The 17,672-nt window shown below is 37.0% G+C and overlaps 1 protein-coding gene and 1 pseudogene across 6 annotated transcripts in view; both read left to right on the forward strand.

The window, feature by feature from the left end:
- The window catches only part of BABAM2 (BRISC and BRCA1 A complex member 2), a 452,593-nt gene that overhangs the window by 54,253 nt on the left and 380,668 nt on the right, over positions 1 to 17,672 (forward strand). The gene's annotated exons all lie outside the window — the stretch shown is intronic.
- On the forward strand, positions 972 to 15,298 carry LOC103220578 (small ubiquitin-related modifier 1-like; annotated as a pseudogene).

Consider the following 17,672-nt stretch of genomic DNA (forward strand, 5'->3'; position numbering starts at 1 on the left):
CTATTTTACATTCCTGATAACAGTATACGGGGTTCTAGTTCTTTTACATTCTTGCCGACATTTAGTATTGTTGATCCATTAGTTTTTCTGTATTCTTGCCAACATTGGTATTGTTGATCCATTTTGAGCTACCTTTTTTTTTTTTTTTTTTTTAAAGACAGGGTCTCACTTTATTACCCAGTAATAAAAAGCCTGTAGTGTAGTATATGGTACAATCATAGTAATCATAGCTCACTGCAACCTTGACCTCCTGGGCTCAAGCAACCCCTCCTGCCCCAGCCTCCCAAATAGCTGGGACTACAGGCACATACTACCATACCTGGCCAATTTTTATTTTTTATTTTATTTTTGTAGAGATGGGATCTCACCATGTTGCCCAGGCTGGTCTTGAATTCCTGGCCTCAAGTGATCTTTCCAACTCGGCCTCCCAAAGTGCTGGGATTACAGGCATGAGCTGCTGTGCCTGGCCTTGATCTACTTTTGATCGTATATTTGTTAATTAACAATTTAAGTGTGGGTCTATTTCTGGACTTTATGTTGTATTCCCTTAATATGTCTATCCTTAAGTGAATACAACACGATCCTGACTACTCTAGCTTTATAGGAAGTCTTTAAATAAGGTAGTATAAGTCCTGTAACTTCTTTTTCAAAGCTGTTTTGGATATTCTAAGTCCTTTGTGTTTCCATAGAAGGTTTAGAAGCAGCTTGTAATTGTTTACAGAAATCCTGCTGGGAATCTGTAGATCGGTTTGTGGAGAATTAACATCTTAACATTGAGTCTTCCAAGAGATAAAAATGCTAACATCTCCATTTATTTAGGTCATTTTTAATTGCCGTGAGCAGTATTTTGTAGTTTTCAATGAATATATCTTGATCTGATTTTGTTAAATTTACCTCTAAATATATCATACTTTCTGATGCCGATTTGTAGTAGTGTGGTTTTTTTTTTTTTTTTTTGAACTTTCTTTTTCTGAACTCATTGAAATGTAATTGATTTTGGTATATTTAACCTTGTATGCTGCTGTCTCCCTAAATTTACTTATTAATTCTAACAATTTTTTTGTAGATTTCTTAGGTGTTTTCTTCAACACATTTGCTTGTGAAAAAGACAGTTTTGTATCTTCCTTTCCAATCTATATAATTTATATTTCTTATTCTTGTTTTATTGTACTATCTAGTGCAGTAGACAATACCTAATAGCCAGTGGCAGGTAGAAGTGATGAAGTCAGACCTTCTTGCGTATTCCTAGCCTTAAGAAGGTAGTCTTTCATGAAGTGTAATTGTCAGTTCTAGGTGCCTTTTTATCAATCTGAGGAAGTTCCCATCTATTTTAATTTGCTGAGAGTTTTTATTATGAAAAGAATATTAATGTATGTTAAATGTTTTTTCTCTGTGTACTTGGTTTAGTTCTTTTATTCTGTTAATATGATAAACTGATTTTCAAATGTTGAACCAGTGTTGCATTCTGCAGATTAATTCCACTTTATTATGTATTATCCTTCTGATGTATTACTGGAGTTGATTCACTCATGTCTTTTTAAAGAACTTTGCATCTTTATTTGATGCTGTATTTCTTTTCTTTACTGGCAGTTCTTTGCTTGGTTTGGCACCAGAGTAATGCTGGGTTTATAAAAGAAGTTGGGAAGTATTCAGTCCTTCTCTGTTTTCTGAGTTTGTGAAAGATTGATTTTATTTCTTCCTTAAAGGTTAGAATTCACCAATGAAGCCATCTGGACCTGTAGTGAGAGAGAGAGAGAGAAAGAGAGGAGAGAAGAGAGAGGACAGGAGAGGAGAGAGAGAGAGAGAGAAGGTTTTTAACTATAAATGCAATTTCTTTAACAGATATAGGGCTAACAGGTTTTTAAATTATTCTTAAATGAGTTTTTACAACCTTGTCTTTTAATTTTAAGGAATTTGTTCATTTCATCCAAGTTGTTGAAATTATTGGCATATCGTTATTCATCTATTTCCATCTTATTCTTTTACTACCTGTGTGACCTGTACTCATGTCCCCTTTCATTTCTGACATTGGTACATGGTGTCTTTTCTCTGCTTTCCTTGATTAATCTAACTAGAAGATTAATAATTTTATTTTTTTTTAAATAACCGGCTTTTTATTTCATAGATTTTTCTTTATTATTCTCCTGTACATTTCATTGTTTTCTGCTCTTTGTTTATGCTTGAGAATCTCTACCTTTTAAATGGCGCGTTTAGGTAATTTAATCTTTAATCTGATTACCACTATGGCTAAATCTTGCTGTTTAGTTTGTATTTGTTATGTCATCTGTTTTTTGTTTCTTTTACTGCCTTCTCTTGGATTAATTAATATTTTAGGATTTTATTTTGTCTCTACTCTTGGCTTCTGAGCTATACGTCATTGTTTGATTTTTTTTTTTCCCATGGCTGTTCTAGTGTTCAGAATGCATATCTTTAACTTTTCACAGTCTACCATGAAAAATACTGTAATACTTCATTTATCATGTAAGAACCTAACAATATTATATACTTCTTTTTCCCCTATTCAACTCCTCTGGCTGTCCTTTTCTGCTACTATTATACCTTTCATTTCTTTATATGTGATAAATTATCTTTAGCAAAATGTTCAAACCTTTTGCCTTTTTGAAAAATGGATTCTTTTCTTATCATTGAGTTTTGAGAATTCTTCATATATTTAGGTTACAAGTTTTTTTTTATCAGAGGTATGATATGCAAATATTTGCTCCCGACTATGGCTTGTCTTTTTATTGTCTTAACGAAACTGCCTAATTCCATGCCACAAAGATTTTTGTACTATGTTTTCTTTTAAATGTTTTATAGCTTTAGGTTTTATGTTTAGGTTTGTGATCCATTTTGAGTTTATTTTTGTATATGATATAGGTTTTTAAAAAGTATGGACATCCACATATTCTAGTATCATTTGTTGAAAAGAATGCCCTTTCTCTTTTAAATTGCCCTTGCACTCTCATCTAAGATTAATTGCCCACATATGTGTGGGCATTTTTCTGAACTTTCTAGTCAGTCCTGTAGGTCTATGTATCTAACTTTATATTGAAACCACAGTTTTGATTGCTATAGTTTGATAGTAAGTTTGGAAATCAGGTGGTATATATCCTCCAATTTTTATTCCTTTTTTTTCCAAAATGGTTTGGAAATGTTAGTTTTTTTCGTTTCTCTATCAAATTTGGAATCATCTTGTCAATTTTTTGGTTTTCTATGTTATTAGTATTCCATGTACAGGTTTTGCACTTCTTTTTGTTTGTTAAGTTTTTAATGTATTTTGATGCCATTGTAAATTGTATTTTTTAAATTCTCAATTTCTGATTGTTTATTGCTGGTATATAGAGATACAGTTGATTTTTTTTTTTTGTCTATTGATGTTAGATCCTTGGTAAACTCAGGTATGAGTTACAGAAGTTTGTCTGTAGACTCCATAAGATTTCCTGCACAGAAAATTATGCCATCTGTGAATGACAGTTTTAGTCCTTCCTGTCTAATCTGAATGCCTTTTCTTTCTTCCCTGCCTTAGTGCACTGACTAGAATCTCCAGTATTTTGTTGGCTAGAAAAGTGTTAAGGCTAGGCAGGGTGGCTCACGCCTGTAATCCCCATACTTTGGGAGGCCAAGGTGGGCCAGGCATGATGGCACACGCCTGTAATCCCAACTACTTGGGAGGCTAAGGCAGGACAATCACTTGAGCCTAGGAGATGGAGGTTGCAGTGAGCTGAAATCTCGCCACTGCACTCCAGCCTGAATGACAGAGCTAGACTCCACCTCGAAAAAGAAAAAAAAAGTGTTAAGAGTAGATATTCTTACCTTGTTCCAGATTTTAGGGGAAAATAATTCTGTCTTTCACCATTAAGTATTAATATAATGTTGGCTATATATTTTTCAGAGATGCCCTTTATCAGACTGAGGAAGTCCCTTTTTATACCTAGTTAGTTGGGGATTTTTTGTTTTGTTTAGTTTTTTAAAATCAGGAATGGTCAGCCACAGTGTTGTCCTGTGGGGAAGGGAGACAGATTGTAAAACCAGAAGCTAGGGTCTGCCTACCCCAGCCTGCTGCTGTGCCAAGACTCTCAGGGGAAGCCTCTGTCGTCACCATGTCTGACCAGCAGCCAGAACCTTCAACTTAGGACTTGGGGCATAAGAAGGAAGGCGAGTACATTGAACTCAAAGTCACTGGACGGGATAGAGGTGAGATTTACTTCAGTGAAAATGACAGCACATCTTAAGAGACTCAAAGAATCATATTGTTGCCCGGGCGTGGTGGCTCATGCCTGTAATCCCAGCACTTTGGGAGGCCGAGACAGGTGGATCACCTGAGATCAGGAGTTTGAGAACAGGCTGGCCAACATGGTGAAATCCAGTCTCTACTAAAAATACAAAAAATTAGCCGGGTGTGGTAGTGGGCGCCTGTGATCCCAGCTACTCGGGAGGCTGAGGCAGGAGAATCACTTGATCCTGGGAGGTGGAGGTTGCAGTGAGCTGAGATTGCACCACTGCGCTCCAGCCTGGGCAACGGAGTGAGACTCCATCTCAAGAGAAAAAAAAAAGATATTGTCAAAGACAGGGCATCCAGTGAATTCACTGAAGTTTCTCTTCGAAGGTCAGATAATTTCTGATAATCGTACTCTGAAAGAACTGGGGATGGAAGAAGAAGATGTGATTTAAGTTTATCAGGAACAAACAGAGGGTCATTCAACAGTTTAGATATTCTTTTAATTTTTAAATTTTCCCTCACCCCTTTTTTTATTTTTAAAAATAGTTCTTTTGTAATGTGGTGTTGAAAAGGGAGTTGAAAATTGGCACCCATCTCTTTAAAACATCTGGTAATTTGAATTCTAGTGCTCATTATTCCGTATTGTTTGTTTCCATTGTGCTGTTTTTTGGTGATCAAGCCTCAGTCCCCTTCCTGTTGCCCTCGCCTTTTTTTTTTTTTTTTCCTGAGACGGAGTCTCGCTCTGTCGCCCAGGCTGGAGTGCAGTGGCACGATCTCAGCTCACTGCAAGCTCCGCCTCCTGTGTTCACGCCATTCTCCCGCCTCAGCCTCCCGAGCAGCTGGGATTCCAGGCGCCCACCACACGCCCGGCTAGTTTTTTGTATTTTTAGTAGAGACGGGGTTTCACCGTGTTAGCCAGGATGGTCTCGATCTCCTGACCTCGTGATCCGCCCGCCTCGGCCTCCCAAAGTGCTGGGATTACAGGCGTGAGCCACCGCGCCCGGCCGCCCTCGCCTTTTTAAAAATTGTTATGTGTGCACAGAGAGGCCACCTTTTCCAGGACTGTACATTTTTTGGCTTGTGGAGATAAATAAGATTAACCAATGCAAGTGTTCATAATGAATTTCCAGTTGGCCCCGAAGTTCTAGATTTACTCCTAGACTTCCAGCAGGAGATGGATGTTTTTCAGAGAGATCAACTGTGGGAAAATGACCTTTCCTTAACTTGAAGCAACTTTTAAAATTTGAGGTTTAGGAACAAAAAATATCTCGTTGAAGTCAAGATGACAGGTAACATGAGAGCAATAGCTAACTATAAAGATGGCTTCAGTGAAGAAAAGGCATTTTAAGATTTTAAAATATCTTGTCAGAAGAACCCATAAAAGTTCTAATTTTCATTAGCAGTTAATAAAGTTATTCATGCAGAAATGACTCCAACAGAAAAAAAATCAACAATGGATGTTAGATTTTTGGCAAATACTTGTCTTCATCCATTGAGATGGTCATGTGGTTTTTGTTTTTTAATGTTATTAATATGGTGGTTTTCATTCATTGAGTTTTGAATATTCAGTCTACCTTGCATTCCTGGGATAAACTGATTGTTACGACGTAGTGTCCTTTTTCTATATTGTTGGATTTAATTTGCTAAATTTTTTTAGAGTTTTTCATTTATATTCATGAATGATACTGGTTTGTAGTTTTATTTGAATGCTTTTTACTGTTTTGTTTTGTTTTTTTCTCATGGTAAAGCTGGCGTCAGAATAGAATAAGTTGCTAAGTGAACCCTTTTCTTCATTTTTTTCAAAGGTTTGTGAAGAATTCATATTATTTCTTCCTTAAATGTTTGGTAGAATTTGCCAGTGAAACCATCTGGGCCTGGAGTTTTCTTTGTGGGAAGGTTTTAAAGTACAAATTAAATTTGCTTAATAGATTTAGATCTATTCAGATTATCTACTTCATCTTGAATGAGTGTTGCTGATTTGTGTCTTTAAAGGAATTTGTCCATTTCATCTAAGTTGCTGAATTGACTGGCATAAAGTTTTTCATAGTATTTTTTTATTATTTTAAAAAATTTGTGTAAAATTTGTAGTGATGTCACCTCTGTGTTTCTTGACTTGGCCATTTCGTCCTCCCCTGCAACTGTTTTCTTTGCCAGTCTGGCTAGTGGTAAAGAAAAAAGTGGTAAACATTTATTCATGTTCTGAAAGAACCAGCTTTTGGTTTCATCCATCTTCTCTGTTGTATTTCTGTTTTCTATTTTATTGATTTTCATTCAGATTTTAAATATTTCTTTCTTCTTTTACTTTCACTTGCTCTTCTTTTTCTAGTTTATTAACATGGTCATTGATTTGAGATCTTTCTTTTTTTTTAATATGAGTGCTTAATGCTATAAATTTCCAGCTAAGTAGTGTTTTAGCTGTATCCTACAAATTTTGCTGTGTTGTGTTTTTATTTTCACTCATCACATGTTCTGAATTTCCCTTAGATTTTTTTTTTTACCTATGAGTTATTTAGAAATATGTTATTTGGTTTACAGAATTTTCTGGATCTTTTATTGAATTTGAATTTAATTTTATTGTGGTCATAGAACATACTTTGTATGACTTACATCCTTTTAAATGTATTGAGATTTGTTTTATGGCCCAGGATATAGATTATTTTAGTATATGTTCAGTGTACACTGGAAAGAGTGTGTTCTATTTTTCTTTGGTGGAGTATTCTATAATAGCAGTTAGGTCAAGTTGATTAATAGAGTTGTTCAAATGTGATATATTGTTACTAATTTTCTATTTGTTATTTTGGTTTTTAATTTTTTAAATTTTTTATTTTTCCATAGGTTATTGGGAAACAGGTGGTGTTTGTTTACATGAGTAAGTTCTTTAGTGGTGATTTGTGAGATTTTGGTGCACCCATTACCAGACAGTATACACTGCACTCTATTTGTAGTCTTTTATCCCTTGCCCTATTGTAGTTTTTTAAAGAGAGATACTGAAATCTCTGACTATAATTATGGGTTTATGTTTAAATGGTACCATATCTTTATTGAGTTTCTGCATCATTCTTCTATCAATTATTGGGAGAAGGATGTGGAAATCACAGACTATAATTGTGGATTTGTCTACATGTTCTGTTCTGTCAGTTTTTGCTTCATTTATTTTGAAGCTCTGTTACGAAATTTGTAAACATTTAAGAATGTTATGTCTTCTTGAATTGACACTCTTTGTCTTTGGAAGTGTTTGCTTTGAAATTAATTTTACATGGAATTTAATTTTCCATTGTTTTATTTTTAACCTATTTGTGTCTTTATATTTAGATTGTTTTCGAGTAACATATAATTGGAGTTTGCTTTTTAGATCTGGCAGTCTTTTCCTGTTAATTGGGATGTTTAGAACATTTACATTTAATGGGATTATTGTGTGCTGGATTGATGAGGCTACATAGTGTCAAGAAATGCTTACATTTCTATTATCTTTGTATTTCAGAAGTGATTCCCTTTTTGCAAGTTTATGGCACTGGTAATGCTGTCTTCGTATCAGAAAAGACAGGACACATACTTTTTCAGAGTTGGTAAAGCAGAGATTTAAAAATTCTGGTCTGGCCTCGTAATGAAGGGTGTTTAGGAAACTAGGTCCTTAATGGAAGTATCCAGAAGGCCCCAATGTACTTATGTTTGTTTTGAACTACTCTTTTTCTTTATTATTCTGGCCCTTAAGGGCATTGATCTCTAGGATATTTGAGACAGAGGTTGGCATAAGACCTTTTGGGATGTATTATGGGCGCTCCAAATGTTACAGGCACTCCAGACCAGTTTGGCATGCATGTCAGGCTTTATGTAGCATTATCCGACCACTGATCTCCCTTGATTTCACTAGGTCTGCTTCAGGGGAAATAATTATGTATTGAAATTAAAAAGCAAGACTTCTGTCTGATATAAACAGTGTAATTCTTCATAGAATAATTCTTTTAATACTGTTCCCAGGCTGCTGTCAAACCTCCAATTTATTGAAATCTTTCTTCACATTCCAGAGTTAGGCAAGATAATTAACTTTTGATTCTTTAGCCAGTTCTATATTGGCAGATGAAAAAGAAAACCAGTAGTGGCTCTACCCTTCACACTTCTCTCTCTCTCTTTTTTTGAAACAAGGTCTTGTTGTGTCGCTCAGGCTGGAGTGCAGTGGTATAATCTTGGCTCACTGCAGCCTCAAACTCCTGAGTTCAGGCGATCCTCCTGAGTAGCCGGGACTACAGGTGTGTGCCACTATGCCTGGCTAATTTTTTTTTTTTTTTTTTTTTGAGACAGAGTCTTGCTCTGTTGCTCAGGCTGGAGTACAGTGGTGCAATAATGGCTTACTGCAGCCTTGAACTCCTGGGCTCAAGCAGATCCTCCTACCCCAGCCTCCCAAGTAGCCTGAGCTCCTTGCTTGGCAAATTTTTTTACTTTTTGTAGAGACACGGTGTACCTGTGTTGCCCAGGGTGGTCTTGGACTCTTGGGCTCAAGTGATCCCCCTGCCTTGGCCTCCCAAAGTGCTGGGATTACAGGCATGAACCACCGTGCCTGACCTTTTTGGGTTCTTTGTAGTGACAGAGTCTCTGTATGTTGCCCTGGCTGGTCTCGAATTCCTGGGCTCAAGTGATAATCCCTCCTCAGCTTCCCAAAGTGCTGGGATTACAGGCACAAACCACTGCACTGAGTCCACACTTCTCTTTTGATACCATCCACATTAATATCACTACTAACGATCTCAAAAAAAAAAAATCTTTTTTTTTTTTTGTCTGCTTTTGGCTACAGGGCTAGCTCGTAAAAGGAAGGGAACAAAATGTTTCAGTAGGATCATGTTTTTAGTGATGGAAAATTAAAACCATTAAAAAATAAACAATGAAAAATATGGCAAAATAAGAAAGTGAATGCCAGAAGATTTAAGAAGTTCTAGAGAGTTTTGCAGATGTGGGGTTTCACATGAAGACCGGATACATCTAATTTGTGAGGGAAATAAAGAGACAGGTAAGAGAGGTGGGTGAGAATAGAGCTAGCCTGAGGAGAAAGAGAAGGAGATTTAAAAAAAATTCTTATCCAGTCTGAATAAAATTTATGTTTCATCCCTTCTTGGCCCTTAGAAATTAGAGTCTTTTCATATTATTGTCTTTCTATTTAGTAAGCTGTGTTTGATAGCGGTGCACAAACTTGGGCACAGAAGTCTGAGTTTGTGGGGTTGCATTCAGTGTATAGAAAAGTTACAACTCATTTCTAGTTAGTTCTTCCTTTGTACTTATGCCTAAACCTCTCCATCTGGAGAAATGCCAGCTTGCCACTAAATTTAAATAAATAAGAACATGTCTCATCAATAGGGGCGGCAAATTTAGCCCCTCTTTAGAGCACTGAGCAATTTATGACCATATGTTAAATACCATAAAACAGCTTTAAAGATTTGGTCGCTGGCCATTGCCAGATTGCACCGTAGGAGTGCAGCAGCACTGTGAGGGACTGGGAATGCTTCCTCCGGCCCTTGGAGGCCTCAGCAACTCACTGATGTCACAGCCAAAGAGGGCTGTTTTCAAACATTCCCTTTATAAAGGTGAAATACTAAAAGATTCCATTTTGGCATTTGGGAGCAAAGAAGGCAAGACTTCTTTTTGATTCTTAAGGGTCAAAATTAGTATGGAAAGTGTTGTGTGGGAGAATGAGTAACTTGGCAGCAGTGAGTACAGAAGGCAAGTCTAGAAATAGGTAATAGATATCCTACTCATCCTTTTTCTTGGAGCATGAACTGGACTTTTATATGGCATAAGCCAACCAAATATCACGTTTCTCAATCAATTTCTTTTTGCCAACTTCCGTCGAATTAATATTAATGTTAAAAACAATTTTTAAAATTTCATGCCAAAGGGCTGCCAATTGTAAGGCTTTCTTTTCTTCCAGAAGCATGACTCACTATTTGGTGAACTCCAAATATTAGTTTTTCTTCTTACCACCATGACAGCCTGTGAATCATTCATGGCATTCAGTGGGCTCGTGGCTGAGAGAATGAAGGTGTGTGCCAGCAAACATGTGATTTTTGGTCAAGTAGTGCTCTGGGACCTTCGATGGGCTTTTCACACATGTGAGGAAACCACTGGTTCAGGCAGGGGGCAGTATTATTAAGTAGGAATAGACACCAAAAAGCTTTGTACAAGATTTTTCAGACTGCTCTCTCAGAAGTATAACTCTTCCTACAAAGGAGATGATGAAATTTGGCTGTCAAAGGTCCAGGATTCCTAGCCTTCTTGAATCTGTAGTTGCCAGCCCAAGGGCTGATTTCCTGTCAGTTCCTGTGTGGTTTGCACTACATCCTCTTTGCAACAGATCAGTATTTTAGGTCATCCATCATAACTGCTCCCCTGTAAGTTCTTGGCAATTTGATCTCAGTTTGCAGAAGGCAGCTGGCATACTTTGCTAGGAAGTGCAGCTGGAGAGCTCCTGTCTCACTCTTCCTAAGGCCAGGAAGCACACTATTGTTACTCATTGCTGCTTTCTTCCTTTAAAGAACAAAAAACTTCAAACTTTGGCAAATTCTAAAGTTACTAGGTAGCAATTTGAAATTACTCTGATCGATTTGTTGGTCTAGGGCAAAAACTTGAGTGATCTTTTATATCATTTGTAGATCTTCTCTGTTTTTCCCATAACACAGATATGTGCACTAGTGGAAGTTTGCTCCCCATTGCAAATGAAGTTGTGCTTGTCTTCAGAGTCACACGGGAATTTTTAGTTTTATTTTGTTTTAGGCTTTGATTGTCAAGGATGGTAACATGGCCTAATTTCTTCTCTGTGTTTTATTCCCTTAACATCGAGATTTTTGTATTCCTAATATCAGCATTGGCTAAGACTATTCACCTTGGATATGACTTGAATATTTGCATTGGATTTTCAAACTATATGAACAGAGATAAAGCACTTTATTTGGACTATTTAATGTTAAAATAAAAGCATCATTTTAGTTTTTCAGATTTTTCATTCCATAATGGGTGACCTATGTTGTGAGATTTAGAAAAATGAGCAATTTTCCTCCTTTCTTATGACTCACAGGTCACATTTTGGCAACCTGATTTTTTTTTCCTGTAGAATGGTGATTACCTTTACCCCAGTTCACCTAAGAGAGGAACCTGTTTATAAAGAGGATGCAACCTCATGCATGAATTATTTTAAATGGTATTCTTAATAATCTATGATGGCCCAGATCTTTTTATACTTCTGAGTCGTCTTTTCATCTTTACAAAAACCATATCTTCTGTGGAGTTAAATGAGATCATTAATGTAGTTCTTGGTTTCTTTTATGTTTTGGTTCCTAACATAAATGAAGGGAAAGGAAAGATAAGTTGTGCTGCTTTATAGAAAAATAGTGAGCTTTTTGAAGGCCAAATTTATGTCAGATTTATGGGTATCAAGCAACAGCATCATAGAAACACCCCAAATCCTGATAGTGCACTAAGGATGGCACAAAGGAAGACATTTTTGGATTTGAGACATGAAAGAATTTGATGTCCAGATTATTTCTATCAAACCAAGTCTTTAGTCTCTAAAATAATATATTGTTAAACTCTAGGAGCAAGAATCTTCTGTGATTTCTAAGGTCTGTTGCGGATGACCCACACAGTAGACAATCAGGAAATGTTTATTAAATGAGTGATACAAAGGCACTAAAAGATGATGTCTTATGTGGAAATTCTTAATTGGAAGGACACTAAGTAATTTTGGGAATCTTCCAGTGGGATAAGGAAGTATCTAAAGATTTGAAAAGCAGTAGCATAGTTTCTGCATTAAAGAAAGTAAAAGATAATGGTGAAGGTTATATAGATTTAGCAGGTTGACATGCATATTTAGAAATAACTCAGAAAAAGAATCACAAAAGTAGTTTGTCAATATTTGGGCTAGTATAGGACTAACCAATTTTGCTTTGTAAAAAACAATTCTTAATAGATCAATTCTTACAGAATGATGAGTATAGTACATTGGAAGCAAAAGATAAATCTAATTTATCCCAATTTTAGCAGAGCTTTTGATTCTGTCCTTGGGATGAATCTGATAAGCAAATCATGAAATGGTTATTTAGACACAAGATGTGTTGCTTGACAGTATGCCTAAAGTATGTCATGACTAAGGAATGAATGCTACTTAATGTTGAAATCAGACAATTTGGTCATCTCAGTGTAGAGCAAATTGCAAAACTGTTTCTTCTCTGGCTAAAAGAATTTTAGTTATTGTCTTCCTGTTTCTCCTTTTTCTGTTTTCCACAACATTATCTCACTACACTTGGGTAAAACAAGTGCCAGGCAATTGCAGGGATGACCATCTCCTGTAGAAAGAAAAGAATCCACAAATTTCAAAGTACTTTAATTCATTCATCTATGCACCAGTCACTACTGAGGACCTACTCAGTCCAAATTTTGAAGCACAGTATTTGATGGCCTCCATTTTTTTGGCACCATCATAATCTTTCCAGCATTCTCTTTACCCCATTTTCTACTAAACCAGATTTCTTGATAGCCTGTCCTTAACCTCACTTTTCAACATTATCTGCTGTTCTTCATCATTCCTTGGGCACATAATTTGCTTCCTACCCTTTAAGTTTTGCTAGTTCTTTTATCTCTGTCTGGAATTACCATCCCATTTTTTTCTTTATCTAAGCCTACTCTAGACAGCACTAAGAGTAGACATTTTAAAAAAGAATTAGGTAGAACATGATTTTAGATGAAAAGGAAGTAGTAAGTGAAGTAAGACACTGTAGCAAACTGTGTTTTCCAAAGATGGCCACAACAGCATTTCCCATTCCACATGTTCTTCTATACCATGACCTTACCACTCCTCCAAGTATAATTTTATTCCCCTTGAATCTGGGTGGGCTTGTGATGATTTTGGCTAATAGAATATGATGCTTATTATGCAGTATGACTTTCAAGGCTGGGTCATAAAAGGGAATGTGGCTTTCATCTTACTCTAGTAGGAATGCTTTTGCTTGGAGCTCTGCACCACTGCATAAGAAGTCTGTCTACATTGAGGTTGCTATGCTGTCAGGTAGCCAAACTCCATGAAGAGGCCACATGTAGGTGCTGCAGTTGTCAGTTTTTATCTTGGAGTTTTCCCAGCCCAGGCATCAGAAATGTCAGTGAAATTGTGTTGGGCCTTTCAAACTGAGCACTACCAGCTGAACACCATTGAGTGATCTCAGTCAGTGCTGTGAGGAGCAGAAGAATCACCCGACTACATTCTGCCTATATTTCTAACCCACAGAATCTGTGAGCATAAGAAAATTGTTGTTTTAAGCCCTGAGTTTGGGGTAGTTTTTGTAGGTGGCAGTAGTAATTGGAATGTAGATCCTGAAGAATAGAAGTGGACAAGAGCCTGTAGGAGGGTGGAAGAGATGGGAAGAGGAGCAGAGATATAGAAGTTAAGTCTCCAGAGGGAGAAGGAAAAGACAAAAGGATTAGGAAAGAAATGGGTGAATATTGAGGAGCAAGGGTGAGGAATTCACATCTGATGACAGTAAACAGCATTTAGATTTTTCAAGAATTCCACAGGCTGCTTTATATATATAAAAAATATAAATATGTATATTTAGTAGGGTTTATTTATTTTTATTTTTTATTTTTTTTATGAAGTTGGAGTAGAGCTCACCTGCCAAGAGGTGCAAGGTCTACAAAGGCCTGGCTGCTTGGTGGAGAGTATTGAAGACAGTACAGATGACTGACTTTTAGCTCCTTGCCTAACAAATACTCTTGTGAGGAAAGACAGCAGCTTGGCATTTTGTCATTATGTGTAAGTGGTCTGCCTTCCTTGGGAGAATTTGCACACAGTATACACTATCAGTTTGAAGTACTCTGAGCCCTGCAGAAGAAGGAGAGAGGTTTTTTTTCCAGAGGAGTGCCTCAGGCTCAATGTGGCTCTGTGTTCGTGAGTTCTGAATCTCAAGATGACTTGAGGAATTTGAATAACCCAAAGCCACTTGTAGTTTTGTGAAATGGAAGAACACCACCTTTAGAGTGGGGACTTAGATTTTAAGTAGCAGCTTTCTTGAGAGAAGAAGGCAACAAATCTCCAGCTCTAGCTATGAAGCTTTAGAGAGCTTTTGTCCAAATTGAGGACTCAGCAAGAGTTGCTAATTGAGTGGCACTATAAATTGACTTGCTTCTATAAAAGTAAGAATTGTTTTCTGTAGCATCCAGCAATCTGGTCACCAGCCACAGGCGAGTCAATGTATTGTTTCTGTGAAGGGATTAGATGCTCCTTGTTTAAATGTGATCCTAAGAGCCTAGGAATCCTGCAAGTTTTAGACGGTTTTCCATTTAGTGAAATAAGATACCTGATTAATTGTTGGAATCTTTTAATTAATGTTTTATGAAGAGAGATGCTGTAAAGCCTCATTAAAATACTACTACTGGATAAAAGAACAGTACTTTCATGACAGGATAACAGTGATATATCCAATCTTTATGTAGTCTAGTCAGAAGATAGAATTTGCTCCTAGGTTATCAGGGGAGTCTAATATATTTCACTTTTGATCTCTGTCACTTGCTTCTATTTCAATATTTCTTAATGTTCTATTTTTTTTTTCTACTGTGTTGGAGTGACCTTGGCACTTCTGAGATGTTGTGACTTGTGTTTGCTGCTTTCTCTACTCCTTCCCTGAAAACTGCAGTACATGTAGATAACTCGCTCTCACAGACACTGCTTGATTTCCTTCTGTCTGACTTGCGTAATTTTCCTGGCAGAGGCGAAACTGTCTTTGTCCTTTGTTATCATCAACTTACATTTAAACTATCAGAAAAAATTGCCATTGTGATGCTATTGCTTTTGAAAAACTGCTCATTTTCTTTTGCTTGATTTTGTTTTTTCGTACGTTCAGTGAATGTTGGCTAGAGCTTATGTGTCTTTAACTGTTTTTACTCTGGTCATAGTTTTATTTTTATTTTTTAGTCTTTTCATTCATTGCTTCTGAAAAGCATTTTTTTAATATCTACTTTTGAAGAATTCTGATTGCTTCGTTCTACTTTTTCAGCTTCTTAATTTTTCATTCATTTCAATAGATTGTTTCCCCACTTCATCTTCTGTGGATTACTGCACTTGCTTTTGTTTATTGTTAGACTTATTGTTTAGATCTGTCGTGTGTGAACTCAAAGGATCCTTCATACCATTTTTTTTTACATCTTTATTATCCAGTTACTAGGCATTTCAGAGTTATTTGACAGTAGAAAGTATTCAGTTTTTTTCATGAATTCCACAGGCTAATGCTTGATTTTCACAAAATTTGTGAAAGCGGGTGGAGTCTTGCACAGCCTTCCAAGCACTATTTTGTGGGAGCCGAAGTACAAGGCATAGTCCAAGATTGCCCTTTGTGTGCAAGTTTGATTCTGCTGCTGGTGCTCTGGTTTGTGCCTGTGTGTGCAGTCAGCAAAAGACTCATTGTTAAACAATGAACTCAGAATTCAAAGAAAGATTGGTGTGGTTTTTTTCTCCCCAGCTAGCATTCTGTGGTTATTTCTACTGATTTTTTGGCAAGTGTTGCTTGTCTGTGTCGAGCTGTGCCACATCAGCCTGAAGTTTCTACTTTGTATAGCTCAGCTAGGAATTAGAAAGAAATGTTTACAGTCATATAACATTTCGTATTTTCCAAAGTAGTTTTACTTAAAATGGTCTCATTTTAATCTTCCAACAACTTTCTGAGGACTGGCTGTCTTGCTTTACATGTAAGACAGGACCACAGAGCCTAAGTGACTAGTCTGAGGTCAAATAACTGGGAGATCAGGGACCTGGAACTCAGGGCCGGGACTTCTGAGTTGCAAGTCCAGTGCTTTTTCCACTTAGCATGTTAGGAAATAAATATCTTTATTATCATACAATAATAACTTGCTTCTCCGTATTAGTAGATAAGAGCAAATCAACTGCTTATGATGATAAATAAGGATAAGTAATGGCTTTGCTGAATAGGCAGTAAACACACTATCAGATGCTAATGCCATCTGCCATACATCAGCTGGGGAAGGTGGTGGTCAGTTGGCATTGGGAAGTTAACTGAAAAACTTCCACTATTGTGTGGGCATCTCTTAAACACTTTAGGAGTAACAACTTGTGGTTGGTTGTTTTTGTTTTGTTTCCGAGAACAGAAATCACCCGCAGAATCTGGTGAAGATCGGGTGAGAAGTTAATCAGGCTTATGTGAGATAAAGGCTCAGTTTCAGCTTTGAGATGTAGAGAATAGTCTTAAGTGCTTTATTTTGCTATATGTGTTTTTAAGACAACAGACGGTCCAATCCCCAAACTTATAATAGTTCAACTTAGGATTTTTTTACCTTTGCGATGGTACAAAAGTGATGCACATTCTGTAGAAACTGTGCTTTGAGTACCCATGCAGTCATTCTGCTTTTCACTTCCAGTGTTAGTAGTCAATGAATTACATGAGATAGTCAACACTTTATTATAAAATAGACTTTGTGTTAGATGATTTTGCATAACTGTAAGCTAATGTAAGTGTTCTGAGCACATTTAAGGTAGGGTAGGTTAAGCTATGATGTTCAGTAGGTTATTAAATGCATTTTTTTCTAACAATATTTTCAGCTTATGATGGGCTTACTGGGAGGTAACTCCATTGTAAGTTGAAGAGTATCTGTACTTAGCATGTGGTTGTATCTTCTATGCCCTGACCCAGTAACATGGATTTGTGATTCACTTCTATTACCTGGCCTAATACATCTCTAATTGCCTTAATTATCTTTTTTTTTTTTTTTTTTTCGAAGAGATCGGGTCTCACTCTGTCACCCAGGCTGGAATGCAGTGGTGCGATCATAGCTCACTGTAACCTTGACCTCCCAGGCTCAAGTGATCCTCCCATCTCAGCCTCCTGTGTAGCTGGGACTACAGGCATGCACCACCGCATCTGGCTAATTTTTAAATTTTTTTTGTAGAGATGGGGTCTCACTATGTTGTCCAGGCTGATCGCAAACTCCTGGGTTCAAATGATTATCCTGCCTCAGCCTCCCAAAACAGTGAGATTACAGTCATGTGCCACCATGTCTGGTCTCCCTTAATCATATCTTTTTGGTTTATAAGTTAAACAACAGTTTTGAACTACTTTCTAAAATCATTTGGAAATTTTTGTTTGTTTGTTTCTTTTTTTAAGAGATAAGATCTCGCTGTCACCCAGGCTGGAATGCACTGAATCATAGCTCGCTGCAGCCTCAAACTCCTTGGCTAAAGCAATCCTCCTGCCTCAGCCTCTCAATTCCTGGGATTACGCGTGCATGCCACTGCATCTGACTAATGTTTTAATTTTTTATGGAGACAGGGCATTGCTTTATTGCCTAGGGTGGTCTCTAACTCCTAGCTTCAAGGGATCCTCCTGGCCTCCCAAAGTGGTGGGATTACAGGTGTGAGCCACTGTGCCTGGTGGTTTTTCTTTAATGTGGGAAATATGAGAGAAGGAAACTT

Source organism: Chlorocebus sabaeus, chromosome 14 (genome assembly GCF_047675955.1).
Source record: "Chlorocebus sabaeus isolate Y175 chromosome 14, mChlSab1.0.hap1, whole genome shotgun sequence".
NCBI lineage: Eukaryota > Metazoa > Chordata > Mammalia > Primates > Cercopithecidae > Chlorocebus > Chlorocebus sabaeus.